This window comes from Carassius auratus, unplaced genomic scaffold, assembly GCF_003368295.1.
Source record: "Carassius auratus strain Wakin unplaced genomic scaffold, ASM336829v1 scaf_tig00026226, whole genome shotgun sequence".
Classification (NCBI taxonomy): domain Eukaryota; kingdom Metazoa; phylum Chordata; class Actinopteri; order Cypriniformes; family Cyprinidae; genus Carassius; species Carassius auratus.
The window spans coordinates 1-25,588 of record NW_020525499.1 but is presented as its reverse complement, the minus strand read 5'-3'; the positions used below and the strand labels follow the sequence as shown (position 1 = coordinate 25,588).

The following is a 25,588-nucleotide window of genomic DNA, read 5'->3' as shown; positions in this document are numbered from 1 at the left end:
ATGCTGAAAATGAGTGCTGCCGGGGAGAATGCCCTTGACCCCAACACCCCAGAGTCACGGAAGAGGAAGGGCTCTCCATGTGATACCTCTGGTCCCAGGTGAAGTATAAGATTGGCTTTCCTCTCCAGTTTGAAGTGTTTCACATTACTAAGTGTTTTTATTTTATGTAATACAATGACTTACAGGCAGACAGCTGACAGTATAGTGAAGGTTTTGCAGAGGAAGTGCAGCAAATGGGAATAACGGGAGAAAGTTTATTTTAACAACTGACATGCTTGAAGTGAAAACAGAAAAGTATAATTTTTTGTGTGTGTTTGTTCTTGTTAGTTTTTATGATTTCTTAACAAAACATTCATAAGAAGTCATTTAAATGTTCGAATAAGAGCGACAGTTAAGACATTTCAGGTTTGAAATCACTTTTGTTTTTTTGGTTATTTTAAAAGGTGTTTATTAAAGTAGTCTTTTAAATGTTAGATTTAGAACAAAAGTTACGATTTTGTGCTTGTTTACTAGGGCTGGGTCAAAAATATAGATATCTCTATATGAATCAATTTTTTTTTACGGAATGATATCCCAAACATCAATTAGTCTCACCTGTTTTCAGTTAATGGACGGAACATTGAAGGGCACTTCCCATCCAATATATCACAATAAGCATTGTGCTTTGGTACTTTTAATATGAAACACAGTCTCAGATTTCAAATTCTGTTCATTGTATTGTAGTATTCAAACAATAAATGTAGTTTTGGTGCTGTTTAATCTGTAGTGACAGATAGCTGTAGCATCTATATTCAAAAAAATCTAATTGAATTGTGAAATTTGCGTCAAAACCCAGCCCTGTTGTTTAACAAAAATAATAATAATAATAAAAAAAACGTTTAGAACATGGGTGACAATTTAGACATTTACATTTTGACAGCATTTGTAAATTTTTTGTTATTTTTTATATAAATAACATTTAAATATTTGATTATTAAAATATTTTTATGATCTTTAAATGTTAAAATAAAGACAACAGCTAAGTTTTCATTTGTTTACATATATATATTTGTTTATATATATATATATATATATATATATATATATATATATTTTAGTATATGGGTGACAATTTAGACACTTAAATTTAGGCGGGGAGCGTCATATATATTATAAGAGTATATATAAATAAGTATATATATAAAATAAGAGTGACAATTTAGACACTTTAAATTTTACCCCATTTCTTTATTATTTCTTTTTTTATATAAGTTTTATTGGGTTTGCCGATAGGATAAAGGACAGTGGGATTGGGAATCAGCACATAGCCCAGACCAGATTCAAACCCTGGTCACTGTGCACAAAATAAACCTAATAAATAAAACTAAAAGCAAACTAAACTAAATAAAATAAAATGAACACATCCTAAAAATATCTGTCATGAGCAATGCACAATATAGTTTCAAAAGTGTGTTGTTTTTAGGTGTAACATGGCAGGCCAGTGCATTTTTTTTTTTTTTAAGGTTTCCTTGTGTCAGGGTTGGTTGCAGGAGAACTGGTCTGTCTGGCTGAGTGATACTCTTCCATAGGGCCTTGGCGGGGCTGATGTAACAGCATGTTTCTATAGCAACCCCACGCAGCGCCCTGACCTGTGCAAGCAGCGCGCGTGCGCACAACCTTGGCGAGGCGCTGACCTACTTTCTCTGCCGTCTTCTCCCACACACACACACACACACACACGTTAACATGCACTCACACTTGCAAGTCATTCGTATGTACATGCACTGGCTTACCCAGGAGCGGGACAACCAAAAACAGATAAGCACTTTCCTCCATCCTTGAACACGTATGGCAGACGTTGGTCACACATGCATGACACATGTGCATATACGCGCACTCTGGAATGAAGCCAGAGCTGATTGTAAGTGTCTTTAGTTCTGTAAATAGCCATTTTTTGTTTTTCCGCTAAGCAAATAATCCATGTAATTTTGATTATGAATCAGGCAGAATTATTTATTTCCTTCCTGCACTGGTCACTTGATATATGTTTTAATATATTTCAAAAAGCAATTGCTTCAGGCATTCATAAATATTTCAGAAACCATTCTAATAAGCTGATTTAGTGCTCAAGAAACATTTCTTTTCAAGGAAGGAATATTATTGTTAATGTTGACAACCATTGATGCATTTTTTTTTCTTTAGAATTCTTTGATAAATGATACTTCAAAAGAGAAGCATTTATTTATCCTTGCACATGCACAACAGCCGTTAGTGAATGACACAAACTCGCGAACACGTTCCTATACTCTATACTATTTATGTGTTAAAGAATAAACATGAAACTCCCTTATTCGGTGTCTTTAGAATCCGTCCATTTCTGTCAAATCTTTTCAGTTGCTTTTAACATGGTGCACGCCTCCAGTTACAGCGTTTTTTTCATCTCGCCATTGCCGATCTTTTGTTTTTGACCAGATGATAAATGGGCTCAGATCTGAAGCCTTTGCATTCCATTGATATCTAACATTACTTGACTATAGCCCCTGACCATCTGTCTTTCTCTCTCCTATTCAGCCGCTCTCTCTTTCACTGTCTCCTCTCAGCTTGATAACCCATGTGCAACATAAGCCTTTGAGGAATGCCTGCTAGTGCAAGGACTGTACGCAGCCCAACCCTTATTAGCTCTACAATGATACGTCTGTGTTAAAGTGTGTGTTTTAGCCTTGCTTTGGTTCCAGGCCACCCACAGTTTGTCCCTGAGTGCACCTATAGTCTCCCCTTGCCCTGCATTCCTCCTTTCAACTGCAGAATCCTCTGCCTCTATCAGGTGGCAGAGCGCTGAGACCCTAAATCGGGGTTCAGGGGCTGTTTGTGATCATAGTGCTCTTTGAGCATCATGAATTATTCAGGGCCTAAGTCCTTGCAGAATGCCCACTCAGCCTCCATGCCAAAATGTACCACTTCAAGGCTTTGTCTTAAAAACATCATAACAGAGCAGCAGCAGGCTGGCTGTTTTCTTTTGTTTATTTATAAAAAAGAAAATCTCAGAGTGCAGTTGGTTGTTCATGTGCCAGCAGAGGAAGGGAGAGCTTATTGTAATTCTCCTTTTGTGTATTGAAATGAGCATTTCAAGTCATTTTCAACTAAGAATATGATTCATATTAGTTTCATTATTATGAACCAGGTAGATTTTGTCATGTGTTTTTATTTATCTGTTTATTTATTCACCCCCACCCAAGGTTACTGAGCACTTCATAAATACGTATTGTATGATATATATTAAAAAATATCTATAAGTATTAATTTATTTGATCAAAAATACAGCAAACAGGGATTATTGTCAAATATCATTAGAAAATAAAATAATTTTTTTCTATTTAACAATATTTTAAAATGTATTTTCAGTCTTCAGTATCACATGATCCTTCAGAAATCAAGAAACAATTCTTATCACAGTTGAAAACTGTTTTGCTGCTTAATCTTTTCGTGGAAACCATGATATATAATATTTAGTTCAAAAGAACAGTTTATTTGCAGTAGACATTTCTTGGTCTAGAATAGTAAGTCACAATTTAATGTGTCCTTTTCTGAATTAAAGTACTAATTTTAAAAATAAAAAAAGTTTTTTTATAAATAATATTTTATGTACATTTAATTTGTAATTATGTAATTTACATTGTAAAGTACAATGCTTTAGACTTTATTCTTTCAACTGAGTACTAACGCATAAATGCAGTGCTAATGCAGCGTTATATTTAAAATGTACGCGTTTCATTTTATTTACATCCTTTCTCGCGTTAATGTACAGTAAATGTACATATATAATAAAATAAAAAATATTTAATGTATGATTGTAAAGTACAGTGCATAAGGTTCTTTTAAATACGTTCTAAAAATTGTACAATTCTCATTGTTTGTTCCTGTTTGTATGGTAGTGTGGAGAAGCGACGGCGTGAGCTGGAATGCCGCTACATTGACGAACTGGCTGAGTTACTTTCGGCCAACATGTGCGACATTGCCAGCTTGAACGTGAAGCCGGACAAATGCCACATCTTAAAGAGCACCGTGGACCAGATCCAGCAGATCAAACGGCGCGAGCAGGGTGAGTAGCCAGTGTCCATGCTTTTCCTTTGGGACTGTGCGTAGGCTGCACACAAGTATTTCTATACTTTACAGTACAAATAGGTAATTGACACACAAATTTTAGTGCTTATTTTTGTTGGCATGCCTAATCTGATAAGAACTTGTGTTCCTTCAGTCATCTTCAAGATAAATTAGCATTACCAGAAATAAAGTGAAATGTATATATAATATAGAACAAAAGGTTTTATCCTGGCTTTAAATCACACTTGTCTCTTGAGTTTGTTTTAATCAGTAACTGGACAGAGCTTTTAGACAAACGCATATTATGACCAAGAAACAGTCAGTGATTAAGTAAAATGTAAAATTTGTTTAGATTTTTTGAAATGGTAGTTTTTTGCAAGGATTCTTTAAATTGATTAAAAGTGACATTTATAATGATACAAAGATTTATATTTCAAATAAATGGTTTTTAACTTTATATTCGTCAGAAAAATCCTGAATAAAATGTTTCATGGTTTACAAAAAAATATTAAGCAGCACAGCCATTTACAACTCTGATAATAAGAAATCCGCTAATTAGAGTGATTTCTGGAGGATCATTTGACACTAAAGACTGGAGAAATGGCTTGAGGAAATTATGATTGAAAATAAATTTAAAATAGAAGATAGTTATTTTAAACTGCAAAAATTTTACAATTGTAAAAATTTTCAGTGTTTTACTGTACTATAAATTCAGCTTTAGTGAGTATAAGTGACATTTCTCAGAAACATAAATAGTAGTGTATTATTCTATAGTAGTGTGAAATAGAACGTAGATAGATAGAATAGAATGTAGAATATTGTTTATATATATATAATTGTGTATATGTAGTATAGAATACAATTGCATAATAATAATACTGTTAATAGAAATGTTGTCTGTGCCTTATGAACTTCTTGTATGGTTCATTTGTATCACTCGCAGATGAAAGAAAATATTACGGGTTTACAGTGACATAAGCATGAATCAGTGATGGCCGTTTTTTGGCATAAGTATTCCTTTAAACCAGACGTTTTGGATATATGACCAGCCCAGTGTTGGCTGATCATTAGATGTTAGCTCTTATCAAAACTAGATGTCTGTGTTATGTTTAAAGACCGATCTGCAGTGAAGTATTTTGGCTTTTATAAGACTGGTTACTTAAGATTATGTTGAGTTCACTTGGTACATATATAATTATTTTTGGCATTGTGAGTTTAGCAATGCCATATAGCATGCAGTGGGCACAAAGGCTAAATGAAAGACAGACCATCTGTTTTATTCAGATTTTCTTGAATCACTTTGATATCATTCAGTTGATTTCATAAATTTCTGTTGTCTTGGAATAGTAGGCTATGCTTGGACCAGTCTTGCTGTCAGTAGACTTCAGTTTCTTCTCAATGGTTAAATATTTTTTAAGGCCAACCAGTCAGACCTTGAATTGAGTAAAGTCCTTGGGAACCCAGCTCCTTTCCTTATCATCGATCGTTTTATTTGTTAGGAGATTATTTCTGGTTGACCTTAAAGCTAAACCAGTGTAGTATTAATTTCATTGGCATGAAACTCACTGGTATTTAGATTTGCTTCAGCAGCTGACTTGGTTTGCTGTTGTTGTCGCTGTTATTTCGAAATGAGAGGAAGCTTGAGAGAGGAAGCTTGAGAACTCAAAAGTAAATTGAAGTGTGAACAAAGCATGTCGGCTAGCTCCAAATCACCCCTGTTATCTCACATTTAAAAGTAATTCAAATGTCGGTCATTCTTCATTTTGACAGCAGTAAACATGTCATCTCATGATTTGCAGGCCTAGAAAAAGGTTCTGTTGGCATGGCAAACTAAGGAGCCCCTGGAATAGTGAATATCACTTATGCAAACAGGCCACGAGAGGATGTTTATCCGAAGATCTAAAAATTCATCAGTGTCAGAATGCTGTGGGATCTGCATATTAGATGGGCAGGCACTGGCTAGCACAAACATTTTAAGCTGTCTATAGTTTCTTTGCAGGACTGTAATGTATACACCATAATCCTTTAAAATGGCACTTGACAAATAGTTGCTGAAGTTATATCTGGCACATCTGCATGCGCTGCAGGAGGAAATACAGTATTATTATTCTTAGCTATTTTAACAAAGCAGTGGGAAATGGGTTAAATTGTGAAACATATGTAAGAACAGGAGAATGTATAGCTTAAGCAGGAAGTGTCAGTAGTCTCTATTATTATGTGTGACTGCATGTGCTAGGGCTCGGTGATCCGCATTATTAAACACTGTGTGCACCAGTTATACTTTATTTTCACGTTTGCATAATTTCCAACATTTTTGTGGACCGATAATTACAGCATGTTATGCTTTCACACATTTCAGGTAGATTTGTAATGAGAAGCATTTGTAAACCTGTAGTCAGAGATTTTCCACCAACACTTGAGGGTTTAAGTCTTCAAGTCTTCAAAGAAATGATGGCTATGTCCACATTAAGCCAGAGCTTTCCCTATCCAATCATTTTTTTTTTAAAGAAATATCTGCGTCTACACGAAACCACAAAATCGACACCAAATGATGTAGTATACATGCCAGACCAGTATTTGGCGCTGTAATTCTGCCACAGAGATGCACTAAAAACAGAGATGAAGACTGGGACTATGCGCATAAACCTTGTGCATGTTATGCAAACCAACATGGAACAATACATTTATAAATCTTTGTTTATGTTAGTTAATAAAAAGACAATCGTTCAGTGTTTGTTCATGTTTTCGTTACATGACTTAGCGGTGTCTGACTAGGGGCGAGACGTGGGCTGATGACATCATCGTTTCAGAAAATATACGGATTCGCTGTTCACATGAAAATGCAAGGGCAGCGTTTTTGTATTTATCCACTTTGGGACCCGGGTTTTCAAAAAATATCGGTTTCACTCTTCCAAAATGATACAAAATGTTTGTGTATACCATACAGCTAAATGCGTCTCTGTGTGGATGAGGCCTAAGTACTGTAATTTTACAACTCTAAAGTAGTAGAATTAATATACTAAACATATCATATCATGAAAATCTGACTTTTATAGGTTTTAAGTGTGACGTCACACAGACAAGCATCTGAAAACACCTTGATTTGAGAAAGGTGTAAAGATTTTAGTAGATAAACAAAAACACTGAGTGGATTTTGATCATTATAGGGTGGTTGTGTACACGCTCTGCCAACACAGGGGTTATCTTACTCATTTGCTTGCTCTCGTTCTACAGTTTGTCACCTAGAGCACTGGCCCCTCTCTGTTTTCATTCGGAGCCTAAGGAAAGGAGGGCCACAGGGGCGTGCGAGAGAGCAGCCAATGGCGACGTTAACCTGCCCCCTGACCTTGTGCAAGAGAGGGCCTCTCGTAGACCTCAGCTTCCCCTCTCTCCCTGTGAGAAAGGAGAAACGGGAACTTGCCGCCCCACCTCTAATATCCCTGCTTCAGGGTGGTGTTAATCATGTCAGACAAAAACACACTTTCACCTCATGAGCTTAAACTTATAGATGTGTACCAACATGTTTACCTGGACTGTCACCTGAAGGGCCTCTTACGACACTTTTAGGGCTTGGCAGTATGAGACATAATACTGTGCATTGGTAGAAGTGTGTCCATTTATACTGTAGTAGATGTATAAGAGATTTTCAAAAATTTAATAATGTGAAAAAAAGAGCAGGATGTGTCTTTGGAGCCATTTTTTCTATTGAATTTACAGTAAAAAATAACTGTAATCATGATTTATTCTGTCACCATAACATAATTATCAAAATTTTAACTAAGCCGTCCATCTTTAATTTTGATCATCAAGCATATCTGCTCAAATTCAGAAGTACAGCAGTAAATCTGTCTGATCTGTCATGGAAGCATTTGCAATTTAAACATTTTAAAGGCTCCTGCGCATCAATCCGGTCCGTTTATGAATATGAAAAAGGTTGTCGATGTGTTTGCCGGATGATATGAACGATGATATGAACGTTAGGACTAAATGTCACTTTCAGTTGGAAGATGGGTACATCAAAGACATTTTCCACATTTTATTCATGCTCTCATACAGAACAGCGCACTTAATTAACATTCCAGCCCCTCAGAAAATGTACTTGGAAAAAAAATCTAAATTCAATTAAATTTGAAACCTGAGAAATGAAGTCAGAGCACAATTCACATGCCAAAGGTCATGAAAACTGGCAGCCATTAGCTTTGTTTGCTCGCTGTGAAGTTCAGTGCCTGGGTGAAATTGCTTGAGTTATTATTCCGCTCCTTTTGAGGACTGTGTATAATGATAGTAATTTGTTCACTTTGCCACTTATGTAAAGTGACAGGATGTATTTAATAGGAGGAGAATCTTTATGCCCCTCACAATTAATTTTTTTTCAATTGAGTAAATCACAGTCTGATTTTAGAATGATTCTTGATGCATCACAATTGTGAAAATAAAATATATTATTCATTTTTATTTGTAGGTTTTCCACTCAATTTTATTTGCAGCACAATATTAGGGTGGGTTAAAAATGTTGATTTCTGGATTTTAATTGATTCTCATTATTAACAAAACTGAATTGATTTATTAAATCCCAAGAACAGATTAGTCTGTCCTGTTTTCAGTTAATGAATGGAACATTTTAGCACATCTCCCATTCAATAAGTCACAATAAGTTTTGTGCTTTGTTACTTTTGAAGTATCAGATTTCAAATTCTTTATTTTATGACAGTATTCAAACAATAAATGTGATTTTGGTGCTGTGTGGAGTGAACAATCGCTGTAGCACCTCATATCGATAGAAGTGGCAATCATTTTCTTTGCTTTAATACCTTTAATACATGAAATAAACATCTGAAGGTATGTTAAAAGAAAGAGTACAACTTATCGTAATCTGTATCCTGTCTCATGCAATCACTCAATCAGTGTTTCAACCACAGAAGGTTGTCAATATAACAGCTTGTAGACTATACATTAGTATTGGGCAATATACTCAGTTTTCATACCGCCCTATCGTCAGCCTGTGATATCGCCAATACACAATATTATCATGCTAATTTATTTAATTATTTATTGACAAAGTGAACCAACTCCAGCGTAAGGCTAAAAGCAGTCTAATGTTATTAAAATGACTGAATTTGTATTTATCATAACAAATTAATAGAAACATCTTAAGTTACTAATTATAACGTTTACATTTCCTCTGCTACAGAATACATATTTGTTGTGTAACGTAACATTTACCTCAGAAAAAAATCTTATTTGGTGACCATAAACAGCTTGTGAGTCAGAATCAATCTAATCATGAAATTTGTGTCAAATCCTAGCCCTACAAAAAATGCTTTCTCTTAAAGCATATGGGTTTTTTTCAATTTGTGGTTTATTGTTAACCATGTGGAAATTCTGATCGCTCAAAACAATCAGTAGCACCCCTCTCCTCAGCAAGCGATTCAAAATAAAGATAATGTAGGTAATTTAATCATAAAATTACTATTGTTTTGCATTAATAAGTGCAGTTACTAATACTTTCATGTTCGTTTCTGGTTTATTTTTCTTTTGTTTATTGTTTATACAGATTTGACAGTAAAGCACTAAGCTTGAGTTAAGATGCATATAAAATGTACTTTTGTTAACAACAGTAACAGGTGTAAAATCTACTTTACTATACAGAAAATATGTCTTCCATTCTTATTAAATGTACCATTATTTTTCTAGCATATAGAACTGACCAACTTCAGTGATTGTGTGATTTAGTAGTAAATTGAAGAAAAGTTTGTGAAAGTGTAAAATTCTGACAAAATCTGATTTCTTGATGATTTGATATTTTATAGTAATGATTTTATAATTTCAAAATATAGAGAAAAGGTACAAATTAATGACTTCTAAGCCAATAAGTGCTCCTCTGCTGCTGTATACTGGTTATAATTGTGATTTTATGTATTTATTTTATTTTACATAAGTGTTTGTTTACCTTCTCACAAAAATTTGTTGCACCGGCAGAAAAAAATGGTCACAATCTGGAGCCCTGATTGTACATGTTGGTATTACAAACAGTGTGGGATGAGTTATGACAGTTTCATTCTTATGGTTAGGGATTTGAACAAAACCGTAACTCTAAGTATGAGCAATAGTAATGGTGATTAATGCCTTGGCAAACAGCATTAATAAATTAATTGTGAATATTTTGCTTTGATTCATCTGTTTTCCCTTTAAAAAAAAAGAGTAGGAGATTTTTGGCAGTACTGTGTCTATAGGCCAGCTGTCTGTGTATGTGTGACACACCAAACACATAAAGCCCTTACATCACGCAGATCGAGAGCCTTCTGTTATGAGATCAGGTATCGCCTGCTGCACCACTGCCACATTAGCGCTGCTGCCATGGCAGCTGGCTGTGTTTCAAGTGGGAGTGGTGTCAGAAAGTTGTGATCGATTGCCAGGGAGGCTAATTGTGGGATTGACTCGGACTCCCATTTGTATTAATTTGTTTAGGGCTAATCGTGAGGATGTAGACTTGGTTCCTTTTCTCTCTTGTTGTCCACAGATTCTCCCACTGTCTTCACTTAAATACATGTTGACTAATTTCAGCCCTCAGTTCAAAACTGTTCAAAACTGAACTTCATGTTGCAAAGTTCAGTTTTCAAACCAGAAATCAAAACTGCGTAGTATATGTCATGATCCATGAAGCTGCCTTCTATCAGTGCCACTGTCCCCTTTGGATTGCTTAGTTGGGGAATGACGATGACATCACTGAATCGATGATGAACTGACTTTAACTGGTAAATTGAGTGTTTACTATTGTCCTCTTGCATTATCAGTACTATTTTCTGTTTAATACTGTAAAGCTGCTTTGACACTGTATTGCATAATGCTAATGTATATCAATAAAGGTGACTTGACTTAACTTCCAGGGCCCAAAGTTGCAGTACTCCTTCAATTGATGTGCATGACCAATAAATTATTTAAAACAGAATGAATATATTTGCAAATGTCCTGTGTATTAATCTTATTTGTTATTTATTCTGGCATTTACACCAAGTTCAAAATTAGTTGCTGACCAATATAAATCGACACTGCTGATTGGCTGAAAAGGTTTTCTGTTATGCCGCTAGGTGTTAAAAAAAAATTCTTTTTCCACCAGTGCTGAGAATATTTATAGAAAATAATTCATTATAAATTATTTTGATAATTTTATTTTACTTAATTGATTTTTATTTTAATTAGGCTAATTTATTTATTAGAAATATGTTTGATATACTGTAAAAGCCTTCTCCCAGCCATGAATCTGTATGATCACACTGTAAGATATCGGCATCAGCCATCAAAATATCCACAACGATTGACTGCTATGCAAAATAGAAAATAAATAGCTGTGTGGACATTTTAAGTTTAGTCTGTCATTCCCGTTCCTCACAACATATTGGCCAAGCAACGTTTCTGTAAAACCCCTAAAACTCCTATCCCCTCCCACCAGACTGACCTCATTTTAAACTTTCGTGTTCCAGAGTTCAGAACGCAGCTAACAAGACAGATGTCGCCGCCGAGTTGAGCGCTCTGCAGAAGTTCCTCGGTGAGAGCTACATTGCTATTATGTGTGTAAATAAAGCGCTCGAGCTCTGATCTAAATTTAGCCTTTTCTTCAAGAAGTCTTCACTTAAAATGCAGCCCAAAACAAACAGTCTCGTCCGCTCTTCTCTCCAGCTGCTGGACTGAGCGGTGTTCTCATGAGGTCCTTCAGAAGCTTTGATCTCGAGAGGAGAAAAAAAGGTTAAGTAGTTTGGCCACAGAATAATCATTGACACTTTATATCAGCCCTTTGAGTCGAACTGGGACGGGAATTACTGAATTGTGACTCTTCAGTCTCAAGCTTTTTTCAAGAGTGCTCTCCGCACTTACTTCGGCTGGCTCCTGTCCAAAAGTACCACTTTACTCACATTAGTCTAAGAGAGGCTTCCGCTGCGTAGCTTTCATCCACCCAGTCCAAGAGAGGAAGGAGGACAATAGTGAAATTATGCACGTTTTTTTGTGTGTTTGTATGAGGCCACACTAGAAAGCTCTTATGGGTAGGGATGTGTACGATTGGTTTGGAAGGTGTGGATTATATTAACCAGGAACCCAAACTTGTGGCAAAAAAACTAAACAAAACTTTGAATGTGTTTCACTGTGTTAATGCTAGCGTGCAAATATCTGGGGTTGGTAAGATTTATTTTTATGCTTTTGAAAGAAGTGTCATGCTCAAGGCTGCACATGTTTGATCAAAAATACAGTAAAAAAAGTAATATTGTGAAATATTATAGCGATTTTAACAAGTGTATTATTTTTGAATATATTATATCATTTTCCTTGTGTTGGCAAAGCTGAATTTCTTTTGCAGTCTTACTCCAGTCTTCAGTATCACATGATCATTCAGAAATCATTAAAATCTGCTGATTTAGTGCTCAAGAAACATTTCTTACTACGATCAATGCACCGATTTTTATGAAACGCTATGAACTGTAAGTTTAAACGAACAGCGTTTATTTGACTTAGAAATATTTTATAACATTATAAATATCTGGACTGTCACATTCATGCATACTTTATTATAATTAAATTATTAATTAAAAAATAATTTAATATTTTTTTTATTAATATTGTGTTTTGTTTACTGACTCCATAGTTTATATTCATGCACAGAAATTTAGACATATTTGGTGTTACTTACCAGAAATGTAAGCATAATGTTCTTTGCATGTCCATAGAAAAAGCAGCTCTGATGTCTCCAGAGGATGAGGTGCAAAAGAGTGACATATCGTCCAGCAGTCAGGGCATGGTGGAGAAGGAAGCCCTTGGGCCACTTCTCTTGGAGGTATGTTAGACTTTTTAAACTCTTTTTCTGTAGAAAAGACTGATATTGAAATTGTATGACCAACATTTTCATTCTCTCCTCATCTGAGCCTGGCTCGGTTGTTATGGTTGGGAATGACAAAATCTTATTTTAGTCTTCCATCTCTGTTCTCTGTCTGTTCTACAAGGCCCTGGATGGCTTCTTTTTCGTCGTGAACCGCGAGGGGCGCGTTGTGTTTGTGTCTGAGAACGTCACCGGTTATCTGGGTTATACCCAGGAAGAGCTGATGACCTCCAGCGTCTACAGCATTCTTCATGTGGGTGATCACAACGAGTTTGTGCGCAACCTGCTACCAAAGAGCCTTGGTGAGTCTCTCAGAGAGAAGGGCCACAGTAACAGCAAAACAGCAGATAAAGATTTAACTGAAAATTTTACCAGACGCGATGCAACATGACATATTTACAGCTACTCAGAAGATATTTGATGATTAATGTAAAGCTTTGGCGAGTAGGAATTTGGACCAATGAAATTTCTTTGTGGGCAGAGCTATTAAATGAGTAACTAAAATTGTTTACATATTTATGTATATTTGTATTTTATAACCAACCGAGATATGGTAGAAGCAAGCTGTTTTTTTGTGTGTTAGTTGTAGAAAAAAAATGGTTTAAAAACAAAAGGCAGGTAGGGTTCTATGTTAATCATTCACTGTAAATACTAGCACAAAGGTTAGAGGTCAACCTCTCACATCTGTGTGTGTTTGCAGTAAACGGTGTGCCATGGCCTCAGGAGCAAGGCCGAAGGAACAGCCACACGTTTAACTGCAGGTTGCTGAAAAGGCCTCCAGACGAGGTGGACGCAGAGAACCAGGAGGCCCGTCAGCAGTATGAGCTCATGCAGTGCTTCACAGTCTCTCAGCCCAGGACGGTGCAGGAGGAGGGCGAGGGTGAGACCACACACACACTCATAAAATCATACCCATATAAATATTTAGCTTAGTGCAAGGAGTCTGGTGAAGCTGTCATTGACACGCTAGTGTTCAAATGTGAAATCCTTTTTTTTTTCGGGGTTCACTAATAATAATTCTTCTATATTGCATTTTTCTAACTGATTTATATTTAATCATGTTCTGTTCAGATTTATGAAAAAATGTTCGGTATGTGTTGCATGTTGCACCTTAAACAGTTATGTCTCTGTTGTCCACAGACCTGCAGAGCTGTTTAATCTGTATAGCATGCCGAATGCCCCGTCCACCTCAGATCCCTGTCAGTACAGAGTCCTTCATCACCAAGCAGGACCCTACAGGTAGTGCTTCATCATATACACATACTTACTTAGTCTCAGCTGGAGGACTCTGGGCACATTATCATCATGTAGGAGCTCATGCAGTGTTATTGTCATAGGCTAAACCAAAGACAGAAACATTGAAGTAAAAATAGAACAAATATTGCAAAGTAGAAAACCGTGGCTGAAATAGCTGTAGCCGAAATCTGTAGTTACTATAACAAAGACGGACACAAGTGTTCACACAGAATGTATTCTTAATTGTATTGCCTTAATTGCAGTAAATATAAAAATGTTTTTATATTTTTTCAGCATCTTATTCTTGAGATAATGATTTTGATTATAAGCACTTTTTAAAATGCATCTCCTGACACCGTAATGTAATTCCATTTCATTACACTCTATTTTTTTTTCTTTGTCGCATCAACAAGTGACAGGTGCATTGAGCTGACAAATTGTTTCTGTAATTCCTGTCTAATTAGACACATGACTTTCTCCCTCAAAGAAAACTTGCTTAGTTTAATTATAATAAAGAAATAAAGAAATTAAGAATTTTATCGAGCCAGGGCCTATTAAATTGATCAAAAGTGATAGTAAAGACATTATAATTTAAATATAATTACATAGAAAACAGTTATTTTAAATTGAAGTAATATTTCACAATATTACTCTTTTGTTGTATTTTTCATCACTTAATTACAGCCTTAGTTAGCATAAGAAACTTCTTTCAAAGACTTACTTATTTCAAACTTTTGAGTAAAATAATAAAAAAATTAAATATAAAACAGAAAAATGTCTAATGTAATAAAAAATTTAAATAAACTATATCAGTCAGAATTTTTGCTGAAACAAAGTAGTGTCTCTAGTCTTGAAAGCCTTAGCAGCAGTGGCAGAAAAAGTCAGCTGGAGTAGAAGAATAAGCATGCAGGATAAGCATAAACCTGAAACTATGTTCTTTTTCCGTTCTTGCAGAAGGAAGCACAAAATGGTTTGTTGTTAAATCTGTGACTTTAAAGCTTCCTCCTCTTGAACCTGAAGTCCTGTTTACAGAATCTAATGATCTTTCCCGGTGTTTGCTTTGTGTGTGTGTGTGCGCGCGCAGGGAAAATCATCTCTATTGAGACGAGTGCTCTGAGGGCCACAGGCCGACCAGGTTGGGAGGACCTGGTCAGGAAGTGCATCTACGCATTCTTCCAGCCTCAGGGCAATGAGCCCTCCCATGCCAAGAAGCTGCTTCACGAGGGTGAGCACATTCACCTCCGTTCTAGCCATTTTGAGTAGTACTTGACATTTTAAAGCAGTTATGATCTGACCTTGCATTTCTTTAGCTAAAGAGTGACTATTTATGGATTTATTTGATGATATACACTCACATTTTTATTCATACCCTCATTCACTCGTTCAAGGTGTTCTAATCTGCTGCAAAAATATGGCTGCAACCAACAATTATTTTGATAACTGATCAATCCGTGCAATTGTTTTATTATTGTTATTGATCCAGTAGCCCAATTTTTATTTCCCTGAAAAAAAAAAACAGATTTATTATGTTTTACTGAGCAAACATGTTATTTTCTTCCTTCGACAGGTTATTAAAAGAAATGTATACATTACAGTTCATAATATTATTTAATATAATTTAAAATAAAGTTTTTCTATTTTTTTAAATATATATTTTAATCATTTTTATGCATTCCTGTGATGGTAAATCAGAATTTTCAGCAGCCATTACTCCAGTCTTCAGTGTCACATGATCTTTCAGAAATGATTCTGAAATTCTAATTTGCTGCTAAAAAAAACATTTCTTCTTATCAATGTCAAAAAAACATTTCTTCTTAAACAGGTGTACTGCTATATATTTTGATAGAAACATTTTTGTTATGTTTTTTATGATTTGTTTTTGTTTTTTCAGTGTTCTTCTTCAAAAAAATAGTCACAAAAATGTGTTTTTTTGTTACAAGAATAAATGTCAAATTATTGTATTTTGCTGAATTGAAGTATTTATTTTTGACAGCAAACTTTTGAATGGTAGTGTTAAAATGCAGGGTACATGTGGATTTATCCTAAATTTAGAAGACCATTATCGTTAGCCAAAGGCAATTCTGGTTAGCAAATGAGTCTCTAAGTTGATATTTGTAAATGTGGTAACTAACACAAACACATTTCTATGCTCTGTGTGCGTTGACAGTGATGACCCATGGCACGGCCATCAGTCCTCTGTACCATTTCACACTCAGTGATGGGACTTCCCTCAGTGCGCAGACGCGCTGCAAATTCTGCTGCCCCCCAAACCCAGACGTACAGCCCTTCATCATGGGCATTCACACTATAGACAGGTAGCTGATGATTTCTGTTGCATTTATATGAGCACATCACACAGTACATATGTTTTTTGGATATAATGTTTGTTTTAGGGAACACAACACTGCTAGCTCTCAGGAAAACACTACCCCCAGCCTTCCGTCTCCTGCTGCCCCACCTTCCCGCTCACCTGCCCTGCAGCCCTCCAGTGACCTCAGCCTCCATCTCAACAACAGCAATGGCACCTGTGCCACTCCTGGACCCCCCACACCCACTCCACCAGGCTACCTGACGCCCAGCCGCGTTGGGCCCTCCCAGCAGGTCAGCAGCCCCTCTCCACTTGGCAGCCCTCTCACAGCCACCCCTACCTCATTCATGTCGCCCCGACCTCCTCGGGGCAGCCCGGGCCTGGCCAGCAGCCCACGTGTGCCGAGCTATCCTTTTTCCCCCACGGCGCCCGGCATCCACTCGCCCGCTGGCGGACTGACCAGGCAGCAGTCTTGCGGCGACAGTGTCAGTTTCTCTCTCCCCTCTCCCTTACCCCCCAGACAGACTCCGACCCCCAGCAGCTCCCCGGCACGTCAGCCTCCGGCCAAACCGCCGGAAGCGTCCGCTGATGAGCCTAAGGCCACTGCGGTGGGCAACCCCAAACTTAACCAGCTCTTGGACAGTGCCCCCGAACACGACTCCCAACCCCGTCCCGCGACCATGGCCCAGTGTCCGGCTTCTCACAGCAGTCTGACTGAGCGGCATAAGATTCTGCACCGCCTGCTCCAGGACAGTAGTCCTGCAGATGCGGGAAAGGAGCCTGACATCAAGAAGGAGCCTCCGACCAGTCCTAATGCAGCCTTGGTAGCACGGGGACATGGAAAGGAGCCCCAGGACCACCAGCTGCTACGCTTCCTGTTGGATACGGATGAAAAGGACCTGGAGGACTTGCCTCCTCCGGCTGCCCTTAGCCTCAGTACAGTCAAGGTGAAGGCAGAGAAAAAAGGGAGCAGAGAGAATGTGCCCTGTGCTGCTGCTGCCCCCACCACCACCGTTTCTACAGTCCCTTGCTCGCCTCAATCCAGTGACAAGCCCAGCCCGGTATTTACATCTTTATTTCATTATTCCTACTTAATGAATGAATCTAAATACATTATGGGAAAAAATATGTACATGTAATATTTAATATTTCTATGTACGTTACTTTTTTTAATATTCTTTTAACGTTTTTGATGTCCTTGACAGCATTTATTTAATTTTTTTTTCTTTTTACTTTATAAATGATATTTTGATCAATTTAATACATCTTTGCTGAAAATAATTTATTTCTTTTAAATCAACTGACCCCAAATTTTGAATGTTCTATTGTTTACACTCCTGAGCCTTTGAAAGTCTGACCACAAATAGGATGTTTGGCTGATGGAAGTCTATTTTGACTGTTTACTTTTTCTCAGAATTAATCTCGGCACCAAAATGACTATTTAATGAAGATTCTTTTTATTTCACAAGTGGTAATGAGAATGAGGTTATAATTAAAAAAAATGGACATCATGACAATGCTTGAACAATTTTAATTAAAAATTGCTGAAGAAAGCATAAGGAATTCACATTCTTATATTACAATAGTGTACTTATCATAATGCTATTTCAGAAGGCTCAGGCTTTAACGACGAGGTCAGTTTTCAGATGTTTTTGTTGAATCTTGCTACATGTTTTAAGGTAATATTAAAAACACTTGATACAGTTTTAATGATTTGATTTTAATTGCCATTTTATTCAGTAAAGCTGAATAAGTGATTGATTTTGACAAAAAAAATATAAACTCAACTTTATTTCACTTTTTGTCAGAAGACAAAAACTGATTAGCATTAAATATAAATATATAGCTTGCCATTATAGCAGTGCACAAATGAGATTTGTTTTTCCATGCAATAGTTTTATATTTCTTTATGTGGTCAAAAATCTATATTAAATAGTGTTATTGCTCACAGTACACTGATCTTTTTCAACTTTCCAAAAGTCGCTGCATTGCATCAAACTCTTCTCACCTTTGTTACTGGACATGCCCACACCTCATCATTCATGTCACAGGAAATGTCTCTCAGTCTTTCATGAAAATAAATTCCAGCTTCAAACTCCCCTTCAGTGTCCTAATGAATATTAATGATAGGCCTTACTCTCGCTGTGTTCACTCTGTTACTGTTTTCTTAATCTGTCAAACCCATATGTTGATTTGAGGCAGTCACGTGTGGACTTTGTCTTTCTTGTGCTCTGGTGTGCCTTTTGATGTTGATGACCTTTGCTCTCATTTCCACTCCACCGCTGTGTGTGTTTACATAAGTAGCAGTTTCCCAGTACCGATCTGGACACTTTGAACCAGCTCTTGCCCACTTTGAGAAGCTCTGTGGGGGTAAAGCAGTAGAGGAGCCAGTGCTTGTCCAGCCCATTGAGGACAACCTTTCCATCGAGTTGAATGTGAAGAGAGAGTCACCAGGAACATCAAGCCAAGGTGATGCCCATCCCAAAGGAGTAATAATAAAATTAATATTTCAGTCCTCCTCAATAACTCCTTTGTCCTCCTTCACCTCTCTCTGTAGCATTCCCTGATGGATCAAACCTCTCAAATCAGTCCTCTTTTGAGTTCTGTGACCCTTCCACACCAAACCAGGGTCAGGTCCAGGTGGCGGATCTTGGGCAGACAGACCCGTTTCAGCCACCCAAGGAGAGCAGCAGCCCCTTTGCCAATCCAACAAGCCTCAACTCTTTCAACACCAACACAGGTGCAGGATTGAATGCGTCACCATGCTTGAAAACAGAAATGGTTTGATTGGTAAACGCAGGGGAGAAGACTGTTATCAATTTTCTTTGTCTCATTTGTTTCAGCACTGGCCAAACTGGAGCTTCCTGAGTCTCAGCAGTTCCAGCCCTTGTCCCTGGTTGAACCAATGGCTTTCGATAGCAGCTTGGGTAACCAGACACAGGCCCCTCTGTCCTCTCCTCAAGAGTGAGTGTTTATGAATGTCATAGAGTAATTCTTGATCATAATCAGATTACAGAAATGAACCAAACAATTTGATTAATATCACAATAACTATTTATTTATATTTTATTGCATTTGTTTTTTGTTTGTTTGTTTGTTTTTTTACATGTATTGTATACTCTAGTTTTGTTGTTGCTAGCAACTAAAATCACCTATGTAAAATTACACAAATTATCGAATAATCCCAAAATGTCTTTAAAATTTGTGTGGTGGAATTTTAGTTAAAAATTTAATTATAACAGATATTAAAAAAAAAGGCTCAACAGGGCTTGTGTTTTAAGTGCCTGTATTGTATTTATTAATTTGTTTTTGTTAAATATTTCTATTTATCTTTATTTTTGTCTTAGGTTTACATTTGTGTTTACACTTGCTGAGAACATTCAATTAAATTATCTCTGATTAATATCAGTGTGCAACTGTTAATTTATAAACTATTAGCAGGTCCAATGTTTGATCTCTCAAGAAAAGATAGAAATATTTATATTTCCAGTCAACAATTACTGCTGTGTATATATCTGAGTCACAAGGAAGCAGATGTGCACTTTCACCCAAATTCTACTTACCTGCCAAATCAGTAAGCTGTGCGACATAACATAGAGTTGCCAGTCGCTTACCCAAAGTTCCTTTCTCCTCATCATAATCAGAATCCTAAATGACCTCTGTTGTTTTTTTCTTCTTCTCTGCTCTAAGTAGGCAGTGTGTTCCGTGTCCGCTGGATAAGATGTTGTGTCCGCCCACCACTCCCGAGGGCTGTAACGACGAGAAGGTCCTGCTGGAGCAGCTGGTCACTTTCTTGAGCCGCACCGACGAGAGTGAGTTGGCCGAGCTGGACAGAGCGTTGGGCATCGACAAGATTGTTCAGGTTAGTATTATTAGAAAAAACATTCTTCTCATACCTTTTGCAAGAACAGTGTGTCTGAATGTTGACCACTTTACTGTCTCGCCTACAGAGTGGATGCCTTGAACCTGTCACCCAGAACTTCCCTCAGTCTCAACCTCCAACACCTGTACCCATGGACCCCAAGCTGCCCAGTTACCCCTCTCAGTTCCCCACCTCACCCTCACAATTTCCTGCTGAGATGGGCACAGCACAGGGCATGAGTTTCGGGGCCCCACGGATGCCGTTTCCAGGTAACGTGGGCATGGCGGTCCGGCCCGGGATGAATCGAGCTCCTGGTGTGCCCAACCAGCTGCGGCTACCTCCCAACCAGCTGAGACTCCAGCTCCAACAACGTTTGCAAGGCCCGCAGCAGGTAGAGCTTCAGCTTTCACTTCATTGTGTAATAATAAATGTGAACGCCAAACTTCTCAATCCCCCTTTTTTGGATTTTCTTGTGCTGTGTAACGGATCCAGTGAATGCTTTTGATTTCACCCTTTTCGAATAACATGCTGTGGAACGAACCTATTCTTTTGTCGAGTGCAGCTGCTGAGCGAACGTGTGATTAGTTGCACTTGTTTAGTGGTGATATATCTCCTCTCTCCATCAGCTCCAGAACAGGCTTGCGGCCATGGGCCAGTTCCCTCAAGGGGGGCATGTTGCCATGGGGATGCGTCAGGGCATGCAGCAGCCTCAGATGCCCTCTCAGGTTAGCATCACATGCTCCGAGAAAATTACTGGATGTCATTTATAGGGGTGTAAGCATTTGCTCTGACAATGGTTTGATTTGATTAGGATTATTTATCTCAGATTTGAATCTTAGCCACAATTCACTTTGATTTGATTAGTTTTGGTATGGTTCATATTTTTTTTTATATGCTGACAATACACCCATTGCTGTTATATATATGTTTATTTGTTTATGTATTTATTTTAAAGCTAAGTTTTTATAAATATTCTGACAGTCATTAATAGTATTATTTATAATTACTATTAGTAGTATAATTAAATATATATATATATATATATATATATATATATATATATATATATATATATATATATATATATAGTTTATACATTTGAGTTTTTATATAATAAGTCAGTAGTAATCAGTATTATTTTTATTATTGTGTATAAGCTGGTAGTATTTATAAATACATTTGTGTGCATGTCTATTAGAGTTCGACCGATGTATTGCCAAGGCTGATACATCGGCTGATATTTGGCATTTTGCAAATATCGACATCGGTTGATACGTTTTTTCTGCTTGGCCAATGTTTTTAAACTTCTTTAAATTATGTGACGTTTCTTTTGTAAGCTGTGTACATTTTGGGCCTTTCTTTAGGAAACAAAAAAGGTTTATATATATACAGAAGTCTATGGAACGAAAAACTTTGAAGCCCAAAATCGCAAAACTACTCATAATGCAGACAGAAACTTATAATTCCAAATTATAATTTTACATTCACAATCATGATTTGTTTTTCTGTATGAAACTGAAAGCCCCGTCTTCTCTCTCACAGCCTCCACTAAACGCTCAGATGATGGCTCAGCGGCAACGGGAGCTTTATAGTTTCCAGCACCGCCAGCGGCAGCTTCTGCAGCAGAAGGTCATGCTGATGAGGCAGGGGATGAACACAGGACCTCTGGGGGCTCAGCGAGTTCCTAAGGGCCCCCAGCAGCAACAGCCACCACCACAGCAGCAGCAGCAGTTCGGCTTTCCTCCAGGCTACAACGTCGTGCCTGGAAACACCCCTACCTCCCCAAGCCATTTTAACCCCATGGTAGGACCTCTGGACCCCAAGCTGCCTGCCAGGGGGGGCATGGGAAACCAAGGCATTATGGGAGGCATTCAAGGGCAGTTTGGGGGGCCAGTGAACACTCCTGTTCAGCAGGGGCTTTTCCAGCAATTTGGGGGGTCTGGTATGTCCCATTTGTAAGCTACTTGATTTATCATGACCAGGGTTATGTTAATAACAACTTTTAATGCTTTTATCATTATCCCTAAAATTTGTCTCTCACAGGCATGATCCAGCAAGCAGATCCATCCTTTGCTCCTGAGCTTAGTCCGACCAGCCCCCTACTTTCACCGCAGAACTCCACCTCCCAGAATCCTCTGCTCCAGCAAGCGCAGCCTCCACCTGGTTATCCGTCACCTGACATGAAGAACTGGCAGCAAGGGGCCATGGGCAACAACAGGTGTGGTGTTTGATATTAGTCACCAAAAGGTCACAAAACTGTATGCAATTTGTTTTTATGTGTATTAATCTTCATTTAAACTGTTTCTTCTTGTTTTGTGTTAGTTTGTTTAACCAGGCAGGCCAGCCTGTCTCTCAGAGCTTTGGGCAACAAGGCGTGTATAACAACATGAGCATCACCGTCTCAATGGCTGGAGGGTCAGGAGCGGTGAGCACACTACCTCCTATTGGACCATCTGTCGGCATGGGCAACAATAACCTTGGCAACGTCACTTCAATGTGTAACGATCAGGTAAGATGGTCACTGGTTATTTATTGAGATATCTTAAAGTAGGGCTGTTACGGTTACTAATTTTGACACCACTAATATATTTACACACACATTATATATATGTAATTAATATTAAATATTAATATTAATATAATTCTAATATGCTAATTTGGTGCTCAACAACATTTCTTATTATCATCCATGATTGAAACTGTTAGCTGCTTAATATTTGGAGACCATGAGACATTTATTTCAGTTTATTTTTTAATGAATAGAAAATGTAAAAGTTAACTGTGAATTTCGTTCAACTTAAAGCATTCTTGCTAAATAAAAGTATACATTTCTTTTGAAAAATTACGGTGTTTCCCTTTTCCATTTATTCCCATTTCTCAGGTACAGCAGGTTCAGGTGTTCGCTGATGTCCAGTGCACGGTAAACCTGGTGGGCAGTGACTCCTACCTTAACCAGTCGGGCCCCATCGGGTCCCAGAAGGGCCCGAGCGGGAACCCCACAGCCCAGTCTCAGCAGAAGAGCCTCCTCCAGCAGCTCCTGACCGAGTGAGGCGCCCACCGTCTGCCAGAGGACTGTCTCCACATGTAGAGATTTTTATTCTTCACCTTTGGTTTCTATACAGTATATTTGCAGGGTCGGTGTCTGGGCCCAGGCTTGTGAGGTTTCATAGCCGTTCGACAGTGCTCATTCCTGGTCACCTTTTTAAACGTCTGTTTCCGGAAAGGAGAAAAGATCACGTTCCAGAATTTGCCAAGTCTGTAAAAAAAAATTCAAATAAAATGGACCTGCTGCTTAAGCCGTCTACACGTCCTGTCAGTCAGGCCAACGTTGCAGTGCTTCTTGGAGAGCAGCGCAGCAGCTGAGCTCGGATTGGTCGGATTAGAAACTGGGGCAGGCTATGTTGCTATGTTCATGGTATATTGCTCAGTTTCAGCTGGATCTGTGACTGATAGGCTCTCCTCAGCAGTGCCTGATGATGGGAGGAATTTCCCAACTCTTTTTATTTGTTAGTCTGTTCTGTTTATTGTCTTTTTTTTTTTGTTTCGGGTTCGTTTGTTTTTCTCTGTTGTCGTTTTCAGAACAAGCATCGCCAGGATGGGAGACAGCTCTGAAGTGCGTATCCGTCTGCTGCAGGCTTTCCTGGCAACACTGTTTTTGAAACAGCAGACGTTTTTTAACAATGTCCTACACATTTCCCCCCCACAGCAGCTGTGAATACGAGCCACTTAGGGTCAACTCAGCCTATCAGTGTTGTTTGCGGCGACATGTTGTGCAGGTTGGTATTATTGTACAGCAAAAACGGACAAAGTTGGGCCAAGCTCACACTTTGTAATTTCCTTTAAAACCAAAACATCATCAAATTACAGGCAACTCTTGTTTCGAAAGCATTAACTTAACACCAGTTCCTTTTTAACGGCTTTGAGAATCTGTAATGTCACTTTTTTTTAGGAATCATCCGGGGGCGGGTCTCGCGCGTTGTCATGTATCGAGATGAGAGAGACTCACATTTTTATGATTGTTATCAGTTATTAAACACCCCAGGAAATGTTACAAACCCTCTGTTGCAAAAATGTAGATTGTACATTGATTTTCATTATACAGTTGAGTGTTTCAAGGTCACTCTTCAAAACCACAGGTGCTCTCTCCCGACTGGAGGAGCGAGGTGTTGTTTCGCGCAACGTCCGCACCGTCATTTGACTGCTCATGAGACTACTGTTGCCCAGTCAGACACTGTTCATAAGAATGATCCTTTGTTAATTTACCTACTTGTCATCCCCAATAGATTCGAACCTAAACATTCGCTAGTTTACGTGAAACGTACTAATGGAAAACCAAATTCTTTTTATATATCAAAATTGACAAGCCCACAAAAATACTCGCTGTGGTCGAAATTGATGTCTCACCATGTGAGCACAAGGTATTTCACAAATCGTGTGACAGAATTGGAGCACAGCTCGAAATCGTATTTTCGTTCCCCTTTAAATTAACAGTGTTCTTTTGTTCGTGACTCACTTCGTGGAGTTTAAGTGCCGTGTCTTTGTGCGTGTGCTCTGTATACAAAGAATGGCTCTTTTTCGCCAATGCTACACCAGCTTAGATTGTCCCTTACCGAAAAAAAAAAAGACAAATTTCGTGAAGCAGATTCTCATTCATCTACAGTATGTACTGTTGAGACTCGAGCCACTTTTTACTATGTACATGAGACATTTACAAAAAAGCGCGAGATGCAAAATTGACAAATACATAACATTTACACTAAGTCAGCCTGTGTTTATTTTGTACGTTTTTGGCTCGCCGAGAAAAAACACAGATGTCGTAATTATTCATTTCTGCCCTCCTCTTTGGGGAGCAGGCATTCCTGTATAAATACAATGGTTTTTATGCAGTGGATAAGATTAATTTAATGAACCCTACCTGTCATCACTACCGTGTTTATGCCAAATATACCAAACTAGCAAACAGCGCCTATTAATAATGTTTTTATCGTTTTGTTTCCTCGTTTATAACGGCTCTCACAGTCAGAAGACAACATCAAGGTACAATAGAACTATTCAGAACCTGGATTATCAAAGTATTGTGTATATAACAGATAAATGTGAATATGTATCTGTTCAGAATCAACAAAATGTAGTGCTCCGAGTTTGTGGTAATAACTACTTGCTTCCATTTTTGTTTCTTCTCTTTTTTGTTTTTGGTTTTGAGATGTGTATGGCTGTCTGAAAGCGTGTGTATGTG

At 37.9% G+C, this 25,588-nt stretch overlaps 1 pseudogene; it reads left to right on the top strand.

Moving 5' to 3' along the window:
- Window positions 1–24,292, top strand: LOC113078647 (nuclear receptor coactivator 1-like; annotated as a pseudogene).
- Window positions 24,293–25,588: the final 1,296 nt, after the last annotated feature.